Source organism: Anguilla anguilla, chromosome 1 (assembly GCF_013347855.1).
Source record: "Anguilla anguilla isolate fAngAng1 chromosome 1, fAngAng1.pri, whole genome shotgun sequence".
NCBI classification, from domain to species: Eukaryota; Metazoa; Chordata; class Actinopteri; order Anguilliformes; family Anguillidae; genus Anguilla; species Anguilla anguilla.
The window spans coordinates 2,749,459-2,761,384 of record NC_049201.1 but is presented as its reverse complement, the minus strand read 5'-3'; the positions used below and the strand labels follow the sequence as shown (position 1 = coordinate 2,761,384).

The 11,926-nt window shown below is 47.3% G+C and overlaps 1 protein-coding gene across 4 annotated transcripts in view; it reads left to right on the top strand.

The window, feature by feature from the left end:
• The first annotated feature begins 249 nt into the window (after positions 1 to 249).
• The window catches only part of thrap3a (thyroid hormone receptor associated protein 3a), a 34,765-nt gene continuing 23,088 nt past the window's right edge, over positions 250 to 11,926 (top strand). Inside the window, exon 1 of one of the 4 annotated variants that reach the window (XM_035415615.1) lies at positions 250 to 411. The gene's annotated coding sequence lies outside the window, so the exon portion shown is untranslated. Of the gene's footprint in view, positions 412 to 435; positions 717 to 1,087; positions 1,535 to 11,926 lie in introns of those variants that run through there. The other 3 variants (XM_035415594.1, XM_035415598.1, XM_035415606.1) reach the window with 3 other exon arrangements.

Genomic DNA, 11,926 nt, shown 5'->3' with positions numbered 1-11,926 from the left:
TGGAGTCAGTGGACTGATATCTCCACACGCCAAATGAAGACAGCTTCATCCCCAAATTTCCCATTTGAATATCTGGAATTTAAGGTAACACATTAAAATGGCGAAAATCGCATATAGTGCATTTGGTTAATAAAAAGAAAATTTGGGTGCATTTCCAAGAAGCGTGGATTAATGCGGTTTGAATCGCCTTGCTTGGTCCCACTAGTACCTTCGGAGGGACCGGTGGGCGTCCTGTTCCTTTAAGCAGAAGGGGCAGGGACGATGTATCATCCATAACTTGTTTGACAGGGAGAGCCAGAAAACCAGGAAGGAAATTTGACCTCCTAGTTGTACTCGAGTGCAGTATTGCCTCTTGTGAAGTGGCGTTAGCCGTCTGCAAGCTAGCCAGCAAGATTCTGGACACGACAGGCAGTAAGTTACCACTGCTTCTGTCTTCATTCCTAGCACGCACAGTGGCCGGCAACGAGTGATGTGACAACAACATAAAGGGCACATAGCATGCATGCTTTCTTAGCATAGCTACATCCATATTGTTGTACGTGTCGCTTACACGGATGATAGCGCTTGCAGGTTAAAACATAGATGCTGTGAAGAGAGATAGCTCGCTCTGTCTTCGGTAGCAATCTGGCTAGCTTTGCTAGCGGAGCTACCTAGTTACCCAGTGCCAACGACGACATTAAGACTACACTAAGAAGCGCGATTAAACTGAAACGGAGGTAAGCGAGGTTTCATGTTTGCCTGGTTCCATTAACTGGCTAGCTGCTCTGATATCCAAGTTCATTGCTAAAACTGCAATGCTTGTACGTTCGCTTGTAAGTACCCCATCAACAACAGCAGATGTTGTCTTCGAATCCAGCTGCGATTTTGCAGCTTCTTTGCAACTAGCTAACATCGGCTAGCTAGCTAACTAGCTAACGACGTTATCAAGTTTGAGCTAGGCTAAAAACCAATCTAGCTACGCTAACGACCACTGGCGAACGTTACCTAAATATTGCTGGCTAAAGTTGTCCGGATAGCATACAGTATTTACCATGAGTAATGAGTGATTCAGTGGTGAACAGGTTGAATGGAATAACACAAGTTGGTTAGCGATAGAATGTGGTCGAGTCCGAGCATGAAAAACAAGGCCTAAGACTAGAGTCCAAACGTCATCAGGTTGATAGCTAACTTGACCAAGCTTGCGAAAGATCCCGTTATGCATTGTTATGGATTAAGTAGCCGGTTAGCGTGCGTATATTGTGGAAATGTTTGGCTATCTAACGCTAAACTAGCGTGACGAAATTGTGTAATCATTGGCGGGATAATTTAAGTTATCTGGGGTTTCCCCACTGGTACCTCGTTTTCAGCATCATTATCTAGTTTTCTAGCCGTCGTGTTATACCATATGTATATATAGCCGGTAAGTGCCTTGGCTTTGGTAGACTATTCATTTAGCTAACTTGCTGGCTACATTGGGTTAGCAATGTTGGGTACACACAGCTAGCCACCATCTATTCAAGAGCATCTTGCAGACGTTACTTGATTTCGAGGTTGGGTAAGTTGACTAGTTATCGCAACATGTTCAGATCTCTGTTGGTTGTAAGTTAGCTGGCTATCTTGTTTCTAGAACCGATATCGTGGTACCCGGTACTACTAACAGTAACTAACTGTTTCTGTTCGTCAAGCTCAACCAGAAATAGTAATGGCTACTATAGGGGAAAAAAGACCCAAGCTAATTTCGCTAGTCTAACGTTAGCCAAACGAAAGTAAAAGTGTGTACTTGCTAGTTGTCTAGCCAATTAACGTTAGACGTGGTGGAGTTTACCACATTGCTAGTTTACTATTTCGGTTACATTAGCATTACTTAGGTTTGCAAATCGTAATGAATTACTAGCATCAATCATGCATTCATCCGTTAATACATTGAATGCATTTGGGTCGTGACAACTGTAACGTTTCCAGCCAATTGTGTATGGGTTCGACGATAGTTGGGTTGCAGGACGTAAGCCGATCCAACTGCATATTTATGACATTATTCTATTCTATTTTGGCCAGTATGAGAGGGTGCGATTAGGGAGATGAACCTTCGCGTGTCTTCTGTGCGCATGTGATGAATGCTTTATGGGGGGGTTGGGGGGGTGTTGGTGGTAGTGCCCTATACCACTAGCCAAAGTGAAATACCAACGTCAATGTCACAGGGCTGTGTCTTCTTTACGATGCGCTCATCACGTTACCGAGCGAAATCCAGTTTAATCCCAACAAATCTCAGTTTTAATAGTATTTCTGCGCAGTGGCCCAATTGGGAGCATGACATGTCAGTTTTGTGCTCTTAATTTAGACCGGCAGCTATAGTACCGTCCCGGCACAGCCAGTGCGTTTTGGGTTCTGTGCGTTTCTGTCCAGCTTGGCACTGAGACGGACGCCCCAACCCAAAACCCGTAAAAAGAGCCATTGAAGATATGTATCAATTTAAAGGTAGTGCGTCTTCTAAGTTATTACTACATTTATTAACCTGCTTTTCAATGTGCCTGTCAACATTTGATATCAAATGCAAACATGCACTTTGCACACCCTGTTCTCTCTGAATTCTTGAATAGAAACGGAAATGCGTTCTGTTTGTTCAAGGGGGGAATCACTCAAATCGGGCGAAACTGCAAAGCTGTTTCTCTGTGGTTTGAATCACTGAATCAAAGATCACACTTACGCCACATTGTCCTACCCAGGTTTCGCGGTTTCGGGGAGAAAAGTGCCAGCTGGTTTCCAGGCCCCTACCCTGCGCATTTCATTAGCTGCTAGGGAGGTAATTTCGCTCTCGTTAGCCAGAGTCCTGATTTCTTTTTTCAGGACTATTTGTGTTTCTCAGTTTCAGTAGCATTTCTCAGTGCCACTTTTAAGGTGTTTAAAAAAAAAAAAAATCGGCAGGCAAATTATTGTTTCTTTCATTCCACAGGTCATCTCTATTTTATGTGTTTTTGCTGTAGCATAGAAGTGTCATTTGGTGTAGATTTAAGCGCAAGCTTCTGCCTCCCTCTAGACTTGCGTTACTGAGTGAATTGTTTTATTTTAACATTTCTGCATACGGCGACGGTAGGCTGCCTGCACACAGGCCTGTGTCACAACAAGGCCTTCACCAGACTGTCCTGTCCAGGGTGACTTCAACAGCCTTTACCAGGGGTGGAAAGTCCAGGGGTCAGAGAGTAAAATTCTTGCCCTGTGTTTCCTCCACAGATTAACTCAGCCAGCTGATTTCACTAATCACTTCTGCCTCCTGTCTGGCGCACTGAAGCATTGTGCTGGTTAGCCAATCCACGTGATTGGATCAAAATACCGGGGAGGACTTTTACTTCCTGTACCTGGATTTTCCACCTCTGCTTTTTACACACAATCTATTTACACCAGTGGTCTCAAACTCGTTGCCATGGAGGGCCGTGTGTGTGCAGGTTTTCATTCTAACCAATTAATGCTGCCTTAATTGAGTCCAATTACTCATTCAACCATATGCATTTAACTGCATTGAAGCACAGAATATAAGCAAGTTTTCATTTAGACGATGCGGGTCACCATAGACGTCGGGTCACCATTACGTGCAGACCTGCATCCCTAATTCAGCAAATAATCAAACTGATTATATAATCAAGATCTGAGGCTGGAATAAAAAACCAGCATACACACGGCCCTCCATGGCACCGAGTTTGAGACCACTGATTTACGCAGTTGGATATTTTCATTAGACATTTTACTGAGCACATTGCTGAAGGGTATACTGACAGCCCCACACTTTGCAATCGTAGTGAGTTTGAAGCCGGTTCCCTTCCTTCCCATCATGCTGCGCTGTCTCTTGGGCTTTGCATACCTGTCGCGATGTTGGCGAATGCAAATCTCGTTAGCATTTGGCGGCTTTACAGGAGAGGCGGCCTTAGAACTGGGCGGGACTGATGACTTCTGGGAAATTGGCAGTGCAAGGCAGGGTGGAGCCGGTCGTTAATACAAAATCGCTTTCGTTATCTTGCTTTCGTGACAGCCCGCTCTTGTAAAAGTTTGACAACACATTGTGCAAGCGCCTTCTTGTCGGTCTAGTGCTGTGCGTTCGTGCATCGTTTTACACTGCCAACTTTTCCCAAAATGTGCAGTTCATTTGTAGTTCCCGCACTCATGGATTTATGTGCTCTTAATTGAGTTAAACTCTTCAATAAAATTGCTTGGGGGGAAAAATAAAGTTTATTTTGCTGGCGGGGAAGGCCAGTTTCCATCTAGCCTATATAATGTTGGCATTTTGAAGATGACCAGTTTCACTCTTGGCTCAGTGCCTGAGGAAATTAACTGGTATTTTAAGTTAAGTTGGGAAAGTGACATTTTGTGGTGTCGTGAAACAGACTCCTGCCGAATGTGTTGTGAATAGAAATAGTTCCGGTTAATTTTCCTGTTTGTATTTTAGCCATTTAAACGGTAGCTCTGAGTGACTAGCATAGCTTGCATTCTTTTACCATCCGGCCCATTTACACAGCTGAGCTGTGCCTCTGCTGAGGAAGCTCAGGTTAAGTGCCTCGGTCAAGGGTGCGACGGCTGTGCCCCACCTGGGAATTGAACCTGCAACCTGAGCATACCAGGCCGCAGGGCGGCAGTCGTCATAAACTCACGCTCATCTGGAAAGGCAGGTTCCGTTAATTGCGTTTACTGACATTTAAGGATAAGCAAGCCCAACCGCCGCTCAGTTCCCAAATCTAAACCAACAAAGGCCGATGCGCTCATACAGTTAAGCAGGTATTACAGCACTTCCTCTCCTGAAAGAGGAAGTCAGAATCTCATTGGAAATTCAGTGTTTTCAACCGAACTTATCTGAGAGCCATACGTTTAGTCTTTGATTCTCACATGTTTATTTCACATTTGTGCTACTCGCTTTCCTTTATAATTGTTGCGTTTCGTTGGGCGCACTTTGTGAAAGAAGGCGCCTGCTCTCGGTGCGTCTCTGAGTTTAAGTGAAGGAAAATGCGTCTCCGATTTTAAACAAAGGAAAATGGAGCATTTCTGCCCTTGCGAAGCCTCGGCCGCATGTTCACACGCGCCGCCCTCTTCAGCGGCGGGGAGGCTAACGGCCGTTCCTGTCCGGACTCGGGGTGCCAGGTGAACTCCGGGTCAGAACATCGGGGGGGGGGGGCTGCGGGGCGAGGGCTGCGGGGCGACGGGTCACAACTGGTCCCGTCACGATCCGTTTTGATTCCACTGCGGCGTAGCGTAGTGCAGCGGTTAGGGATCTGTGCTCGCCAGCTCTACGTGACACGTGGACGCGATTGGCCGAGGACCGTCGGCCCAAGTCCACCAGTCTCTGCGCTGCCCCGAGTGTGAAAATGTCAGGATCTCTTTGTGAGGTTGGCCTGAGTCCGCGGCCTTTGTCTGCTCTCGCTCCTGCGTGACCGTGGTGCGCTGGAGGTCACGAGCCGCCCCAAATTTAAGTCAAAGCCACAATTTGGGTGGATGAGGACATGAGGTTCCTCGAGGCCTACAGGCCCTTTGGCCCGTTTGGGCTCGTTCACCTGCAGCCTGGGCGAAGAGTACCCAGCGCCGCGCCAGTCCTGGCCTGGGGCTCCCCGTATCTCTACGTCTGCTGCGTGACCTGCCGTCGTACGTGCTCCTAATCAGCGCAGCGACCCTGCTCCCTTGGCATCGCACGATGGAGCCTGGAGTCCTAATATGGCTTTTTAAACAATTTTCTGACGTTAGCGTAGCCTTGTTGGCAAGGCCGCGCGGCGCTGATTGTAGGGGTTTTGCGGTGTGCCAACCGTGACCTTGGGAGACACTGAAGTTTATAGTCCCCGAGTTTACTGTACCAGAAAAGGCATAAACAAGTAATTACAGATTTGCATTGCACAATGACTGCCTCTGTTTCGGCTTAAATGGCCGAAAAAAAAGGAAAAGATGAAATTGCACAGCCCTTAAAAGCATCCTGCCCGTTGTTTTCGGTGCCCTGTATAATCAGGGCGTCTCACGGTCTGCACACAGATCCGATGGGTGTTCGAAAGCCCGTTTGTGACTCCACCGTTAGCATTTTCGCGCGCCGTAGCTTTGAGTCAGCAGCTGAAGGATGCGTGGTGCTGTACGAGAAGTTTAATGCTTCTGTGCCTGAGAGGTTTTTAAGTGTCTCCTTATGTGTGTAATGAGTCACCCTGCAAACAGGCCTCTGTGTTTACAGAGCCTGCACCGGGCCCTGTGAGTTCTGTTAGCCTAAATGACTGTTAAATCCCCCGATCCCCTTTAAGATGGCCTTTCTTTTTTCACTTTCGATCCGTAGATTTCCTTTTGGGTACCGTTACAGCTACATCAGAGGTTCTGTGCGATCACATCTCATTTTGTTACAGGACAAATTGTTAATATTATGACTTATCTATTATAAATGGGCCTTGCTGTCTTCTTGGTGATACTGCACTTTTGTTTTCCTGAGAGTAACACTGATGTTCTCCATCATTGTTCATCACTCTGGATAAGACTGTCTGCCTGGTGATTGTAATGTAGTGCAAATGAGACTAATCGGTCACTATTTTCTTGCCACTCTACTTCAAATCACTTTACGTGATGTGGTGAAATCAGCTTACTCCTGCAGTGGCCAAAGCTGTGAATGACAAGAGTTGCGATGTCTGCACGTGGTTGCATTTTGCGCAGTTATTTAAAAAACGTTTTGTCACGCCGAGGAAAAGAAGAGTCTGAGCCCATCGTATTGATCGTCAGATTCAGTCACGAATTTCACAATGGCCTCCATTAAGCCTTTTATGCGATGCTGTGTCCAGCTTGTGCTGACGCTGGTGCTGGCTTTCTCCAGGTTATCGTGTGTGCTTAGCTAACGCTCTCCTTCATCCATCTTGTTCCCGGTTTGTCCGTGGATTGATTTAGACCCTAGTAGCTTGCAGCCGTTAATTTCAGAACGGTCTGCCCACTGCCTGTGGGTCTTTCTCTTGTCGGCGCTTGCTCCTGATTGGTGGAAGGCCCCTTTCTGCAGCAGCAGCTCGTGCACATGTCTGCTGTCTATGAAAGCTTTGCGATGCCTTTTGGAACACTGGGAATGAGAACATTCCTTGCTCATGGCATTCTCTTGCGGCGGGATTTCCACAAGTGCTTTGTTCTATTATGTACATGTGCATATGTATATACGTATATGTATAAATATATACATGTCCGGCTTGCATCCAGACTACTGCCTACTGCTGTCCTACATTATCCTCGAGCAGCTGTGGCTGATGTTACAGCCTGTTTGAGCATGCTTCACAGATGAGCGGATCTTTATCTGATTCGCATGGGCTGATAGTGGACAAGGATAATTAGATTTAGCCCATCGATAGGGCGTAGGGCATCTGTTCTGAACCCATATGAAATAACAATAGGTCTCGTTGAGCCTTAACGGGGGTTGTTAATTTTACATAAAGCTGTGGAGGTAGGTCTGCTTCCTGTTTGATATGTAAAACCCAGGATTTAAATGGGTCTGTGTGAAAGCTTCCCCTTGCTCCCACTCTCTTGTTCTTTCTCTCCTGTCAGTTTTTAGCTGGAATGACCGTTAAGTTGGCTCGGCCACAGGTATGTACAAGCACGGAAGCAGTCGCCACCACCCTGAATGTGTTTCCAGATTGTTCTACATTAATCAAGACCATCTTTTAATCACTTTCATTTGGCTGACAGATGCTGAGATTGAGTGGACCATATGTTTGTGCGTCACATAAACAGAGCTGCGCAGGCCCTCGTTTTTTTGAAACGAAAGGGAGGTGACATAGAGGAGGTTCAGTCATATTTTATCAATTCCAGCCTGGTCTTTGTTTCAGATGTGGTAAATTTGTTGTTGAAAGACCAGTGGAGCGCTGAACGGTGGCCTCCTGAGTGCTTGCTGCCTGATGGGATCTGTTGAGATAAAAATTAATCAATGTGGTCTAGTGGTGGGCGGAGCCAGCATCCGCTCATCAGTCAGTCTGGAGCAGTGGGCGGAGCTAGCTTCTGCTCATCAGTCAGTCTGTGGAGCGGTGGGTGGAGCTAGCTTCTGCTCAGAGATCAGTGTATGGAGTGGTGGGCGGAGCCAGCATCCGCTCATCAGTCAGTCTGTGGTGCGGTGGGCGGAGCCAGCTTCTGCTGTGGGCTGGTGTTCTGCAGTCGATTAATCTGCCTGTGCTTCCCAGCAGCCTCCTGCATTTGTTCATCAACCGCCAAAAAACTGCTGTTGCTAAGAGGGGGAGGGGGTAGATAATCAAATACTTTTTTGTGTTCTCCATTCCTCTCCAGCAACGAACTGGCTGATGTGAGGGTGGATGGAGCTGGTCCGGGGGGGGGGGGGGGGCAGCTCGGGGGGGGGGGGGGGTCCTGCTGAGTACTGTCCTCCTGCGGCTTCTAAGCACTGAAGTGAGGTCATTATTCCACAAAGTAAACTCATCTGGTGATTCACCTGTCAATCGGACGCAAATTGCTAGGCGACCAACAACCCCGCCCCCCCTCCCCGGTCATTGGCTGTCCTTGCCTGGCAGAACACACTTGGCTTGACTGAACCCAGCTTGGGTACAAGTGGACCTAATTAAGGGCTGGTGCTGAAACGGTAAACAGTCGCTAAGTCTATGGTCTCTTTCTTTCCCCCCTGAAAGTCCGTACCATCGCGGGAAAGCTTCTTCGTCCTGCCCCCCCCCGCTTTCCTCGCTGCCTTCCGCTCTTCCCAGTTTGACCCCGGAGCCGCTGTCAGTCAGAAGGAGCGGTTAGGGTTGGGTTAGGGTTAGGGTTGGGTACGGTGCAGACCGCTCATGCACTCGTCAGATCGAGCGACGACCTCAAGGACAGCGTGTTAGACCCCGGCCCCCCCCTCTGGCCGCACCTCGGGGGTGGGGGGGGGGGGGGGGGCCAGACGGCCCGTGTTGGACGCGGCGACCCGTCATCGCCCCAACCCCCCCCCCTCCCCCGCCCTTCCGTTGTGCGGAAGGCCCCGGTGGCTGTTTGTTCAGAAATAGCGCTCTCTGTCACAGAGCTCATATGAGATTAAAAACCACACAAACACCCCCCTCCCCACACCCCCCCCCCCTCACCCCACGGGGACAGAAAGCGATATGCGCGCTTCGTTAATTTATTTATTTTTAAATTCCTGATGAACACCCGGGAGAGTGGGGGGGCAGCTGGTGCCGGATTCTGGAAAGCAGACAGTTGTGTCAGTTTGTGAGGAACGCCAAATGCCAACAGCCCCCCCCCCCCCCCCCCCACCTCCCGACTTAGAGGTACTGTGGAGAATTCCTCCTATCTGACAGTGGCAGAGGAGGTGACTGCGTGTGTGTGTGAGTCTGTGTCTGTGGTTTGTGTGTGTGTGTCTGTCTGTGTGTGTGTGTGTGTGTGCTTCTCCTCACACCAGTCTCCCTGTGGGTGTATCACATTACGTTCCCATTGTCTCCAGCCAGTTTCTCTCTAAGTGAAATAAACAGGTGACGCTCTGAGCTGCAGCTGCTGGTGTGTGTCTGACAGTGGGGGGGGGGGGGGGCAGAGTGTGTGTGTGTGTGTGCCTACGTACGTGTGTGTGTTAGAGTGATAGAGAGTGTGTGATTAGTGATAGAGAGCATGTGATTAGTGATATAAAGCGTGTGATTAGTGATAGAGAGTGTGTGATTAGTGATAGTGTGGTGTGTGCGTGTGTGCGTGTGCTTGTGTTTTCATGCATGTGTGCACTTGTGTGTGCGCTCCTATGTGCGTGCACGCGTGTCTGTGTGATCAGTGATAGTGTGTGATTAGTGATAGTGTGTGTGATTAGTGATAGAGAGCATGTGATGAGTGATATAAAGCGTGTGATTAGTGATAGAGAGTGTGTGATTAGTAATATAAAGCGTGTGATTAGTGATATAAAGCGTGTGATTAGTGATAGAGAGCGTGTGATTAGTGATATAAAGCGTGTGATTAGTGATAGAGAGCGTGTGATTAGTGATATAAAGCGTGTGATTAGTGATAGAGAGTGTGTGATTAGTGATATAAAGCGTGTGATTAGTGATAGAGAGCGTGTGATTAGTGATAGAGAGCGTGTGATTAGTGATAGAGAGAGTGCGTGATTAGTGATATAAAGCGTGTGATTAGTGATAGAGAGTGTGTGATTAGTGATATAAAGCGTGTGATTAGTGATAGAGAGAGTGCGTGATTATCTCCGATGGTTGCTGAAGGCTTTTTTAGATGCATAAAGCCCGATGATTAGTCCAAGGCCCAAACTTCTCACACCACACAGGCCACAGCTGCCCTTGGTTGTCATTGGCTCCTTGTTCTGTACCAAAATGGATCCTGACTGTGCCAATCCCCCCCCCCCCCCCCCCCCCCAATGCTACACCTTCACGTCAGTTTCTTCATGCCTGTCATGTCGGGAACAGATTGGTCGATGTACCACAGCGGACGGACTTTCGTTTGGACAGTTTCTTTTCTCACTTCACTGAACAGATGTTTTAGAATTTGCAAGTTTCGGCCTAGCTTGGTGTGTCGTCTCAAAATGGTTCCCAGAGGGGCTGGGCCTTTCTGCTGGGAGAGTTCAGCCGCTCGTCCGCTTTATAAACCCATCGGGTACGAGCTGGCCCTTCTGCGAAACTTAAGACTCGCTTAAATTTCAAAATATTTTCTTGGTGCCTCCTTGGAGTCAGACTTTATTTTTCCATTGTCGGGACGTCACAGAGGCCACCTTCTAGAATGTGAGCGTTTGGGGAAAAATCCCTCTGCGGACAGCGATATTGCGGTCCTGGAAGCCAAAAACAACTCCCATCCAGTGAAAGAAACACACACACAAAAAAAAAACTTAATAAGGAGTGGGATCTGAGCCCAGGGGCCGCTCCAACCAGCAGCCCTAATGCCCCCCAAACTAAATCCCCTTGGATGTGCTCAGAAATGAAATGCTGATTATTTTGAGTCTTTGTGGCATTTGGAGAAAATCTGGCACATGCCCTCTCCTCAAAGGATAGAGGTATTTTTCATATCGGTGTTTATTTATTATTATTTTTTTTTTTCACATTTTTTTGGAGAGATGTGGAGCTGTAATTCTTACCTTCAAAGGGCCAAAGTAAACCAAGGTATTTTGTTGAAATTAAAATTTTTGTTTTGGCCTGGTGGGGGGTATGGCAGGAAATGAAATGCATTAAAGCCCCTTTAACAGATAATTTCTTAAACTCTCCAGAACAAGTCCTCCATACCGTTGTTAGTGATCGTGCAGCTAAACATCGTTAGGGCCTGACTAAAGGCATAATTAAGAGGGTTATTAGTCCAAAATGATTCTTGTTAAAATATTTGTGTGCTCTTTATACCTTTCATGGTCCGATGTAGCCAACTTCTACTGCTTACAGGGTGGAGGAAACCTTTATGATCAAATGGCTGAAGGTTGTAGAATGCAATGTTGCATTTTTAAAAGGATTAGGTGTTTATCTATGGATTTAATATAGGTTAGATTCGGTCTTCCTAACACTTCATCACATCACATCATCTCTTTTTTCATGGTCCTGGAAAATTTTGGATTTTCCTGAATCCTGGGTAATGCTCGGGATTTAATGAAAGGTGGAAGTCCCCTCTAACGATGCTGATATAAACCAAATATCCTGACTCTAAGTTTGTCCTGAAGCTAAAAGCAGCATTTAATCTATGGCATTTACAAACAGACTAAATATGTTTTGACTTTTTACATTTTTTATTTATTTTTTCTTATGAAGCAGTTTTAATGCCCCTTATAAAGTGCACATGCTTACGCTGTAGGCTAACGCATAAAGCGACACACGACTTTCACATTAAGAGCGTTTGCGTCTCTCTGTTAAATCGTGAGACGGTTTGCCTGGGATCAGATTAATATTTGGGAAAACCGAAGGTTTGCCGTCCCGCGCTGAAGAGGCCTCTTTGTACCCCGGGCCAGAATTCCGCTGGGACTCGGTCACAGAGGACCCCCGCTCGGCAAATTTAATCTGGCCCGAGTTTTGGCCGCCTCAGCCCTGTTTGC